The sequence below is a fragment of the Aricia agestis genome, chromosome 11 (assembly GCF_905147365.1).
Source record: "Aricia agestis chromosome 11, ilAriAges1.1, whole genome shotgun sequence".
Classification (NCBI taxonomy): Eukaryota; Metazoa; Arthropoda; class Insecta; order Lepidoptera; family Lycaenidae; genus Aricia; species Aricia agestis.
Window position 1 is genome coordinate 6,673,277 of NC_056416.1, and position 12,043 is coordinate 6,685,319.

The following is a 12,043-nucleotide window of genomic DNA, read 5'->3' on the forward strand; positions in this document are numbered from 1 at the left end:
CTCATATCTCAATCACATGTAATTTTATGACATCTCATCTTATCTACGTTATATTACAAGCCTTATTAGTCACAATGTACTATTATACTATTGGGGTTGCTCGGACGTTGGGTCAGTGATCCATCTTGCATCGTTTCTCACATAGTTCAAAAGCTATGAAGCTTTAGCTTAGCTTTTTAGCTTAGTAAACGAATGCCCAAAATGGGGGTCTGCTTGGAAAAGTCGAAAGCAGAAATTTTAACTTTGCTACTTTGTTAAGAGTAGTTAGGAGATAAACATACTAAGTCCTGACCCCTCCGAGGTGAGCCCGAGGGAGGGGGGGGGGGGGGGGGGGGGGGGGGTAAAGAAGGCCCCTTTTTTTGGTTTTTTGCTTACTCATCAAAAAAGGTGCTTCGTACGAAATTCTCTTCTACTACTTATTAAAAGCTAATTAAATTCTCTACAACTTCGTCCTTTACACTTTGTATCTATCTCCAATGATTGCCTCGCTATGAGCTTCTAAAATTGGCCGATTTTCAAAAGTGTGTTTTTTAGGGTTTCGTACCCAAAGGGTAAAAACGGGACCCTATTACTGAGACTTTGATGTCTGTCCGTCTTCCTGACCATATGTCTGTCCATCTGTCTGTCCGTCTGTCTGTCCGTCTGTTTGTCCGTCTGTCTGTCCGTTTGTCTGTCCTTCTGTATGTCCGTCTGTCTGTCTCCAGGCTGTAACTCAAGAACGATAATAGCTAGAGAGTTGAAATTTTCAGAGATTATGTATTTCTGTTGCCGCTATAACAATAAATACTAAAAGCAAAATAAATTAAATATTTTAGGGGGGCTCTCATACAACAAACTTGCTTTTTCTCGTATAAAAAACAATAAAATGTTGAATATCGAACCTTTGCCTGATTTTTTCGTTTAATATCACTTTGGAGAAATTGTTTATAAATAGCAAAACTAGCGCATGGTGCAATAATAAAGGTTGTTTTTTTATTTCTTAAGAAAAATAAAACATCCTGTATTATTGCACCATTCGCTAGTATTGCTTATTATAAACAAATTCTCCAAGGTAACGATGTACGGTTAAATCCAGGAAAGGTTAGATTTTTAAGGTTTTATTATTTTCCCGTACACTTCTTAAAAATAAGAAACAATATACTAAAATACAACACTTTCCTCAAGTTAGCCATATACGATTACTTTTCAGAAGTCATTCCTTACCAGCAACACTATAAATTGATGCAATAATATAGGGTGTTTTATATGATTTTTCTTACCTTCTACCCTTATTAACTTTTTTCTCCCATGGTTTAGAGATTTTTCGTCATACAATAAAATGTTTCAACTTTTCAAGCCCTTTCATTTGGTGTATGTCTCAAAGTGCTACATTAGTTTGGGCATATCGCCCCTCTTTCTTTGAAAAATAAAAATTAATTATTAATTATTAATTTTATTTAAATTTTATTTTTAATTATTAAAGTATAAATAGAACTAAGTATTTTGTGAACATTTCAGCCTACCTTATGCCATGATAGATATCGAGCAAAAAATTGCAAAAAAAATCAAGTTTGTTGTATGAGAGCCCCCCTAAAATACTTAATTTCTTTTGTTTTTAGTATTTATTGTTATAGTGGCAACAGAAATACACCATCTCTGAAAATTTAAACTCTCTAGCTATTATCGTTCTTGAGTTATAGCCGGAGACAGACAGACGGACAGACAGAAGGACAGACAGACGGACAGACAGACAGACAAACAGACGGGAAGACAGATGGACAGACAGACGGTCAGGAAGACGGACAGACATTAAAGTCTCAGTATAGGGTCCCGTTTTTACCCTTTGGGTACGAAACCCTAAAAAACAAGAAGCTCATAGCGAGGCAATGATTGGAGATAGATACAAAATGTAAAGAACAAAGTTATAGAGAATTTAATTAGCTTTTATTATGTAGTACAAAAGAATTTCGTACGAAGCACCGTTTTTGATGAGTAAGCAAAAAACCAAAAAACGGGACCTTCTTTGCCCCCCCTCTCCCTCGGGCTCACCTCTGAGGGGTCAGGACTTTTAGTATGTTTATCTCCTAATTAGTCTAAATAACGTACCAAAGTCAAAATTTCTGCTTTCGACTTTTCCAAGCAGAATCATTCGTTTACTAGGGTATTTCCATATTCCTCTAATAAAAATTCTCAGTTGGGCAATATGGCACTTATGGCGGCTCTCGACATAGGCGAACGCGTTGGCCAACGCGTCTGCAGACGCGTTGGCCCAATGTGTAGAACGGGCGTTCGCGCGTTGGCCGTAGGTATTTAGACGTTGGCCAACGCGTGAACGCCCGTTCTACACATTGGGCCAACGCGTCTGCAGACGCGTTGGCCAACGCGTTCGCCTATGTCGAGAGCCGCCATTAGACGCATTCCCGTTTTATTAAATTCCTTATATTTTTTAAGCGTATTCAATCAAAATAACGTTCGATGCCATCGTACTTTTTCATTTGCGATTAGAGGACGAATTTTATTCAATATTGCCAAGCTTGGCACTGGCCAATCGGAGTGTCACATTCGAACGGTTATAAATATCGTAACTGATCAATGATCATATTAACATACTAAATATTGTTAACCTTGTCTCGCTCGCTTGTTGAATGATTTTCACGCACGAAATTTTTACGTACGTCGTCTCACGGTCCCAATTTCGGCGGATTTTGTAATTTAAAACATAATATTACGAAAGGATTTCACATGCCCGAGAGGTGCGGTGACGATTAATGAACTAACGATCCAACCACGAAGTTTTTCCTTCTTCAAAATTAAATAAACTTTTTCGCTTGTAAAAAAGAATGGGGAAACGACAGATTTACGAAATGTTATTTTGACTTTCGAGGTGAAGGAACTTATTTTAATTTGTGTAATGTCTTGAGCCGTGAAAGGAGATTATTTCAGATTGAATCGATAGATCTAATTGGCAGGGTGCGTTGGTTTCCGTTGAATGAAAACAGTCGAAAATTGCCATCCTTTTCTGTCGATTTTCGTTTTTTCCTTATTTGCAGTTATCTTGTATCATATCATAATGATAGCCGAGTAGAGTTAGTTCAGCCTTGTATGGGAATCTGAAATTAGTTATAGTCAGATTTTTTTTGCACTTATGTTTAGGGTGGGGTCATGAATAGTTTAAATTCAAAAACTCGACCAAATCTGACGTGGGCGTTAGCCGCCATATTGGTTTGAAGATCAAATCATTTTTAAACATTATAATATTATCTCCTTTATTTTTTACGAAAATGATAAGCACTAAATTTGTGTTCTTATAATTTTCATTGTAAAATCAATATTTACGGAGATAAATGCAAGAAACAAGTCAAAGTATAATTTCACTTGTAATGTCAATTATTATCGAATTTAGTGAAAATAATGTAGAAACAAAGTTGTAGGTCATTAAATTTCCTACAAAATATTTGATCCTTATGACTCTTTTTAGAAATCAATATTATATTTAAGCTCCTACACCTATGGTAAATGTACCGGGACCCAAGCGACTGGATAAAACTGAATATTTCTGATCATGAATAAGACCCTATAACAATTACGGCACAACCTACACCTGAATCATTATTAAAAAATTGGCCAAGTGCGAGTCGGACTCGCTCATGAAGGGTTCCGTACCATTATAAGGCAAAGATAGACAAACATTTGTTCTTTTTGTATGGGAGCCCCCCCTAAATATTTATTTTATTTTAATTTTATTATTAATTATTATAAAGTACAAATACAATTAAGTATTTTATGCATATTTTAATTGTCTTAGTGCTGCTATTTTTGATAAAGAGCAAAAAAGACCATTAAAATTCTGTTTGTTATATGAGAGCCCCATCACATATTAAATATTAATATTATGTTTTTAGTATTTGTTGTTATAGAGGAAAACAAAATACATAATATATATCTGATAATATTTCAAGTTTCTACCTATCACTGTTCTTGAAGCCTGGAGACAGACAGACGGACAGACAGCGAAGTCTTAATTTTAATTGTGGTTAATTTAATGAACTACAAGTTTACATTTTTTTTCTGTATTTGACAATAATCTCGATACAGGTCGAACAGGTCGAAATTATACTTTGACTTATTTTTTGCAGTTATTTCCGTAAATATTGATTTTACAATAAAAATTATAAGGACTAAAGTTGTAGAAAATCAAAGAACAATGGCTAAATCGTACCAGGTGGGCGGTGGCGTCCCGATATGCAATTAGTATCAAAAATTCCCTAATATTTTAAGGCATCGAAAATCATTAGAAATGTGTCTATAAATAGCCACAAAAAAAAGATAAATATATTTTAGTTTCGTTATGTTCTGACAGCCGGCGATCATTCGCATTCGTTCTATTATTTGGGTAATACTCTAGGAAAAATTGAAATAATTAGAAACGAGATCGCCGAATATACACTTGTGGGCCACACCGCAGTCGGGAAAAAGGTAGTTCTTAAGTCTAACCTCAAAATAATTGTAAACGTTATTAATTATTATAAAAAATCGTGGCTATTTAGACATAATTCTCAAACGAAATTATGTTTAGAGCATAAGAACAACCAAATCTAACTATAGTTTATTTTGGGACATCAAAAATAAAAGTCGAGTCCAGCTCCTATACAAATTTGGCCATGATTCTTTGCGACAAATTTGATCCTTGTCATTTTCTTAAAAAAATTAAAAATAAAGGAGATTTTATAGCTAAAAAAAGATTGGACCTTCAAACCAAATATATCAGCTAACGCACACGTTGGATTTGGTCGAGTTTTTGAATTTAAGCTATTTGTAACATCCTCTAAACACTGGCGCAAAAAAATCTGACTATTAATTAATTTTAAAAAAATCTAACTCTACTGGGGTATGATTATTAAGTAACTATCAAACACCACAACATCTTTAAATAAATTTAAATTAAGTAATGGAAACTTCAAAAATATTTTTGTGTCTTTAAAGATACAGGTTTTTCATGTTTTTCTTAAAATCTGTAATAATGGATTTTCATCATCGTCCAAATAGTAAGGTCAGAAGAAACATAAAATTTATAGTTTGTAATTGTAACAAAGGCGTTATTAACTCAACTGTAATGTTCTTGTAAAAAATAATTTATGCTTTGTTTTTTGTACGGTAGCAAGTAGCACTACAAGTATAAATCCTGCATAACTACATACCTACTTACTTAAGCAAGTACAAATATTAAATAAGTATTTTTATTATAATAAAGCGGCACATCGGTGCCATAGTCAAAAAGTAGTCACAAATGAACAAGGTTCTCTAAGCGACGAAATCTACAATAAAGAGCAAAGCATACTGAAACTAAGCAAGCAACAAGTAGTAGAATTAATTAATAATAATACTCACTTATCGTTATCATTAAACACCTCAGGGAGAAATCTCCGATGCTAGTCGGAAAGCATGATCGAACGATTCACTGTCACTTAAAAATTAAAATGTCATTTAAAACTTGATTCCATAACAAGCTGGATGTTCTAGACACAGTAACACAGTTGAACGAGACACAGAATTGCACAAACTCGTGGTAAGCTCCTTTCACTTAGCACGGCACACCAAAATACACGTACTCTGTCACAAATGCAATTTCACAAAACACTGCCACCGGCCGACTAGTTTTAAGCACTAGCAAACAATAACACACTTCAGTATCGTGTGTCGGTTATCGTATATTTAATTTTCAGTTACAAATAAATGAGTTTATGTCAAATCATTTGTTTACGGATTGAGAAACGACGGAGCTGGCGTCCGACACGTGCACTTGGGCGACCGGCAGCCCGCGGAATGAACGCGATCGTCGGCCGTCGCGTCGCCCGCCGCAGGCCGCGTCGGACCGGGCGGCGCGCCGCACCGCACTTATGACCTTTCGATACTCCACTTCTAAAAACAGCCTCACATCGACTTTGAAGAAATTGGCAGCCGATAGAGTTCTACGAAGTGGTTAAATTGCTTACCCTTGTAGGGTCTGTGTTTTCGTAGCCTAACCCTTCACTTTGATAAAATATTATTGCCTATAAGACGTGTACACATTAATTGCTTTAGAACCTTCGATCACTAATATACAAGATACACAGTCCGCGGCAAAAAACGACCTCACTAAAAGAGCACCAAACGCAACATTCTGGTGGACTTTCGATTTAGTAGTGCTCGAACGCTCCGCTGGGAAACATGTCCCAGTGCTCGTTCAACAATTATAAAAATCATACGTTTAAAACGCAAAAAAAGGATGGAATTTCATATTTCCGGTAAGTATTAATTTTATCCTAATATATTTCATACAATTGTATTATAAATATTGGTATTTCGTTAAGAAATCAACAAAAAACAGTTTTAAAATTAAGTTGTAAATAAATCAACACGAGGTATAAACCATCTCAATTGCGAATACTCATACTAAAGGTACTTATCGTAGTTTATCATGCCCACTTGAAATGTTCGGGTTATACACTGTGTTTCTGTTCCATTTGGTGGAGTCGCTATTAATTATTATTTATTTTATTGAGGAATATATTTTTTTTAGGTTTCCTCGAGATCCACTTAGATGTGGAGATTGGATATCAGTTATAGCACGGCAAAGATGCGAACAATTTTTCAAGCTGACTTTAGCGAGCGTCCTATGTTACACGTATATTTTAGTTAACTATAAAATTAAACATATTAGAACAACATAATATTACAAGTAAAAATAATTACTCCACACTTTATACATTAAACTTTGGAAAAATTAAAAAATGGACTATTAAATTATTACAATCAACAAAAAATGTTGAACAGTTCGACTCCGCTCATACTTCACTTCACCCTGTTCCAGCGGCGACGTGCGGCCGTAAAATTATTGAAGTGCTTTTTTGGAATTGTAATAATTTAAACTTTAAGACATAATATGGACGATGGTTGAATTTAGTTTGAAGCGTGCGTCGTTCGTAAAAATTTATTGCTTTGTAAACACACATTGTACATTGTTTTATAAAAAGATCTTTAATAACTATTATTAAGGTTGATTTTAGATAAATGTATACTTTTTTAAACACTTTTACTCGGCGACAGATTTTCGAGAGGTTTTGTATGGGACTGTGTATCTTGTATATTAGTGATCGAAGTTTAGAACCAACTTTATTAGACATTGAACTAACTTAGCATACCTACTGGGGACATAATAAATTTCAAATACATACATTCAAGACTCCGAAAAGAGAGACGCCAGGCCCCGACTAGCTCAGAGTCCAGACAGAATCAAAACAATTATACCATTCTGCTACCTATATTTACATTCCATACCACAGTTTTAGTTTTAGGAGTATAAAACTCCGTTGGTAAATGACTTGATAAATTGCTCTTGTTTTGCGGCTTTTTTTTAAACAACTCCCAAATCCCAATCCTATTAGAATGGTGACGCAGCACTTTTAAATATTGATGATACAAATCCACCAACAATTTAGATTCTATTGGCTGTGAGTTGTGACTTGTAAGAGAAATTGTTAAATTTTTTTGCAAGCTGTACACATTAATAGCGCGAGCGTCATTTTGACAGCACATGACAGCTTCACCTTGCTAGACTAAGGTTGGGTTGCACCAGAGTTAAAGTTAAAGTTATGGTTATAGTTCAGGCTAACTTTAACCTTAACTTTGACCGGAGAAATTGACAGATGACAGTTGGTCCAACAAGGTTATAAATGAACGTGGGCGGGGGCGCTGCTGGTAATGGAGAACTGTCAAAAATGGCGTTTTTGTATGATGACAGCGTTAGTTCCTTTTTTCGCCACGTGCATTTAAAACCTTGTCGAGATCTATAATGGTTATATGGTTAAATATGGCGTCTTGATGGCGTCCATTTTTAACTTTAACCAAAGATTTGACATTTTGCATTGTAGTTAAAGTTACAGTTATAGTTAAAGTTAGTTGGTGCAACCCAACCATTATCATCTACAGGGTGTAACAAAAATAAGTGATAATACTTTAGGGCAAGGCTGCTCAACCCCAAGCCCGCGGGCCACATTATGGCCCGCGAAAGAATTTTAAATGGCCCGCACAAGGAGTAAGGACTGAATATTTATTTTATTTTAATTTTATTATTCATTATTAAAGTACAAATACAATTAAATATTTATTGCTTATTTTAATTGTCTTAGTGCACTAAAATATTGTTTGTTATGTGGGAGCCCCATCAAATATTAAATATAATATATGTTTTTAATATTTGTTGTTATAGAGGGAAACAAAATACATAATATCTGAAAATTTCAAGTTTCTACCTATCACCGTTCTTGAAGCCTGGAGTCAGCTGTCAGACAGACGGACAGACAGCGAAGTCTTAATTTTAACTGTGGTTAAGCTGAAAGTTGAGCTAAAAGTTTATTTCTGTGTTTGACAATAATCGCGATTCAGGTCGAACAGGTCGAAATTATACTTTGACTTTTTTTTTTGCAGTCATTTTCGTAAATATTGATTCTACAATAAAAATTATAAGGACTAAAGTTGTAGAGAATCAAATTTGTGATAATTTTTGTCCCTTCTCATTTTCTTAAAAAAATAAAATAAAGGAGATATACTTAGCTAAAAAAAGATAGGACCTTCAAACCAATATGGCGGCTAACGCACTCGTCGGATTTGGTCGAGTTTTTTAATTTAAGCTATTTGTGACCTCTTCTAAACACTGGTGCAAAAAAATCTGACTATAATTAATTTTAAAAAAAATCTAATTCTACTGGGGTATTAGCAGTTGAGGCAAGTTAGCGTAGTTTGATGCATAATATGAACGCGTGCGTGTAAAATATAGGCAGAGTCGTCTCAGTAAAAACGCAGTCACTATTATATATATTTTTTGGTCTGTGTTGACATGATATTACTTAGTAAAGTGGTAGTATCCTCGGTAGCTAACAAGCTTGTCAAGGAAAAGCTAAGGCACCTTTTTTTTTTCGAAAGGGTCTAAGCTACTGGTCTGGTTAAGACCATGGTAGTTTAATCGTGGCTATAACTAGGCTGTTGCTAGTTGGTTTGGAAATAAACAATGAGGGGGGCCTGGCCCCCTCCCCTAAAGTCACACGTGTGACATTCTAGACGGGCAATATTGGGGAGAGCTACGAAAATAAGCTATTTTTATCTGACGTGGGTCTAAGGCACCATATTATTATTATGCTCCATCGAGCGTAACTGTACCAAATAAATGAAACGAGTATACTACAGTCGACAAGCCCGGTGTACCTTTGAGCCTTTATTGCGATAAAAGTAAGGTCGATAGTACGCCGGGTTTGTCACATAGTTACTAAAGAGTACAGTAAGCCCTGAATATTTCCAAGTAAAACCATTTAAATCATAACTGTCTATTTACACGTGTACCATTAAGTTTGTAATGTATTTAATTGATATGTAATAACTAATGACACAACATACTGAACGTTTCTTAGATATTTCTGATTGTTACCATACAAACCCAATATTATATACTTACAGTCATAATACATTTAATTATTGTTGACTGAAAAATAGTTTTAACAAAACGTCCCTTATAGATGTAGAGTCAGGGTAAGTTCATATTGCAAAGCGACGAGGCGATGTGATGAAATGATTTATTGAAGTGATCCATTCTAAACTTTATTTAATACACTATAGTAGGGGAGGGGAAGGTGCTAATTGTGTAGTCATTCTAGCTACATGGAGACATAATAGATTTTTTGCATTAGGTAAAACTGATCTGCCACATGGCCTCCAAGTAGCAGACTCGGGGGGCGTCTGCTACAGCCTTGGTGGGGGCCGAGGAGGAGGGTGCACGTGTTGTGCGCCCATCGTGGAGTCTTCGGGCCGCTGGCGGGGTCGCAGATGTGTGTATCGTTCCTGTGGCCCCGTCAATACGCGGCGTGGCGGAAGATGGGGGGGGGGGGTTTTAGTGGGTATACCGTGGTCTCATTAGCTACGGGAGTCCCACATAACCACTCGGGTCGCCCCCTGCGCCTGGGTGGTATGCGTAATGCATTTCCCCCTCCGGGAAAAAAAAAAAAAGGTAAAACTGATAAAAAAATAACAAGAGCGTTTTTTATTTTAGCGGTGGGTTCAGAAACTACAGCCATTTAAAGTTTTGAAAAAGAAAATATATTCAGAAAATTGCTTATTTAGGTAAATTATAAATATATTTTAGACAACAAGGACTAAATTATTTAGTTTAGTGCAAAATAAAATATCTGCGAAGCTTAGTTACGAAAATATGAAGCTTTATTTTTTATACTTTAAAATGTTCCTACAGGCTTACCTAACGTTTGAATCGTCAGTGCTTTATTTAACTATTATACACTATATGACGTATAATCAGTATACTAGAAGACGCACACTAAATTGACAGACACGTTGGGCAGTGTGCTACCCGTTCAGCGGGGCTAAAATGGTCACATTTAGCAATTCCTCTCAATCAATTCAGCAAATGAATTGTCAAAACTGTCAATCTGACGAATGTCAAATTATTATGAATTACTAGAAAAACGTCATTTTTGACATGTGTTTGACAGACGACACCAGCTTCCTTTACCAGCAGCGCCCCGGCGCCCCGTCCACATTCGTTTAAAGCCTTGGAGCACTATACATGATATTGTGAAATCTACTGTACCAGCGCATACATTGTCCTATGACAAGTCCTGTCAATAGTTCCAATGGGATGCCTTTAACAACAGCCAATATTATGTTATCAGTTTCGTTCGAATAGTCACCGAGACCATTGTTTTACGTAAACAATGGTCCCAAAACAGATAGACACGTCAAACTTTCCTTTTGTAGTTTTTGTCAGGGGTTACAAATAAATAATAATATTATGTATAAGTAACAAAAATACGGTTTTAGGGCGACCGCACATTGGAGACACGACAGTTTTTAGACAGACTATCGCATAATAAAAAGTACTAGACGCGCACATTTGAAACAAAACGTCTCATAGACAAAATTGTCTAATGCGTACAAGAACTGCAACGCGACAAGTCTGACTAACGACTGTCGGCGTCCCTTTGAAGTGTATGCGAGCGCGCACATCAACGACAAAACTGTCTAGCGGTGTACCTAGTCTGATGTATGCGTTGCGTCGTCGTAGACAAAACAGTTTCGTCTTGGTATGCGCCGCGTGGTAGACACAACTGTTTTTCTTTAATCGTAAAGCTGACTCGTCTATGTGAAACAAGATTGTCTAAAAACTGTCGTGTCTCAAATATGTGCGCTCTCTTAAGTCTCGAAGTTTAGTCACAACAAAGTTAGATAGATTGCGAAAAGACGGCATTAAACTTTATTCCTATTTAGTCCAACTTTAACGCTCTAAATAATTGCAAAATCGATCCAGTTATCTGTACTTTTTATGAATGTTTTTTTGGCTAAATATCACATAAGCTTCACCTATTTTCTTTATCATCAGCAGACTCCCAAAAACCTATATTTTCTTTATCGTCCGCAGACTCCCAAAAAAGATGTTAAGTGTATATTTTTTTAAATAAAGCACTTTTTTATGAAATAAGGGGGCAAACGAGCAAACAGGTCACCTGATGGAAAGCAACTTCCGTCGCCCATGGACACTCGCAACATCAGAAGAGCAGCAGGTGCGTTGCCGGCCTTTTAAGAGGGAATAGGGGAGGTTAAGGAAGGATAGGGAAGGGTAGGGAAGGGAATAGGGTAGGGGATTGGGCCACCGGTAAACTCACTCACTCGGCGAAACACAGCGCAAGCGCTGTTTCACGCCGGTTTTCTGTGAGCCCGTGGTATTTCTCCGGTAGAGCCGGCACATTCGTGCCGAAGCGTGGCTCTACCACGTAAAAATCTAACTTTTAAGCGTTAGACATAATATTAGAAACATAAAAACCACGTTTTGCCAAATCTTAATATTTAAAATATATTCTTTCCGCTTATAATATGTAATACAAGACGGTGTTGTTATTATGCTCTCCATAAAATGAATTTTACATGCACATAGTGTGAAACAGCAGCTGGGGTAGATTGTCACTCGTGTCAACAATTTTCCTATTAAGTTTGTGGGACTTTGCACGTGGAACGTTATGAATTA

General features: G+C 36.2%; 1 protein-coding gene across 6 annotated transcripts in view; it reads right to left on the reverse strand.

Moving 5' to 3' along the window:
- Nucleotides 1–12,043, reverse strand: part of LOC121731550 (diacylglycerol lipase-beta) — a 128,569-nt gene that overhangs the window by 90,250 nt on the left and 26,276 nt on the right. For 4 of the 6 annotated variants that reach the window (XM_042121029.1, XM_042121027.1, XM_042121028.1 and 1 more), the window contains exon 1: nucleotides 5,373–5,788. The exons of 1 other annotated variant lie outside the window; for it this stretch is intronic. The gene's annotated coding sequence lies outside the window, so the exon portion shown is untranslated. Of the gene's footprint in view, nucleotides 1–5,367; nucleotides 5,789–12,043 lie in introns of those variants that run through there. One more of the 6 variants, XM_042121024.1, reaches the window with a different exon arrangement.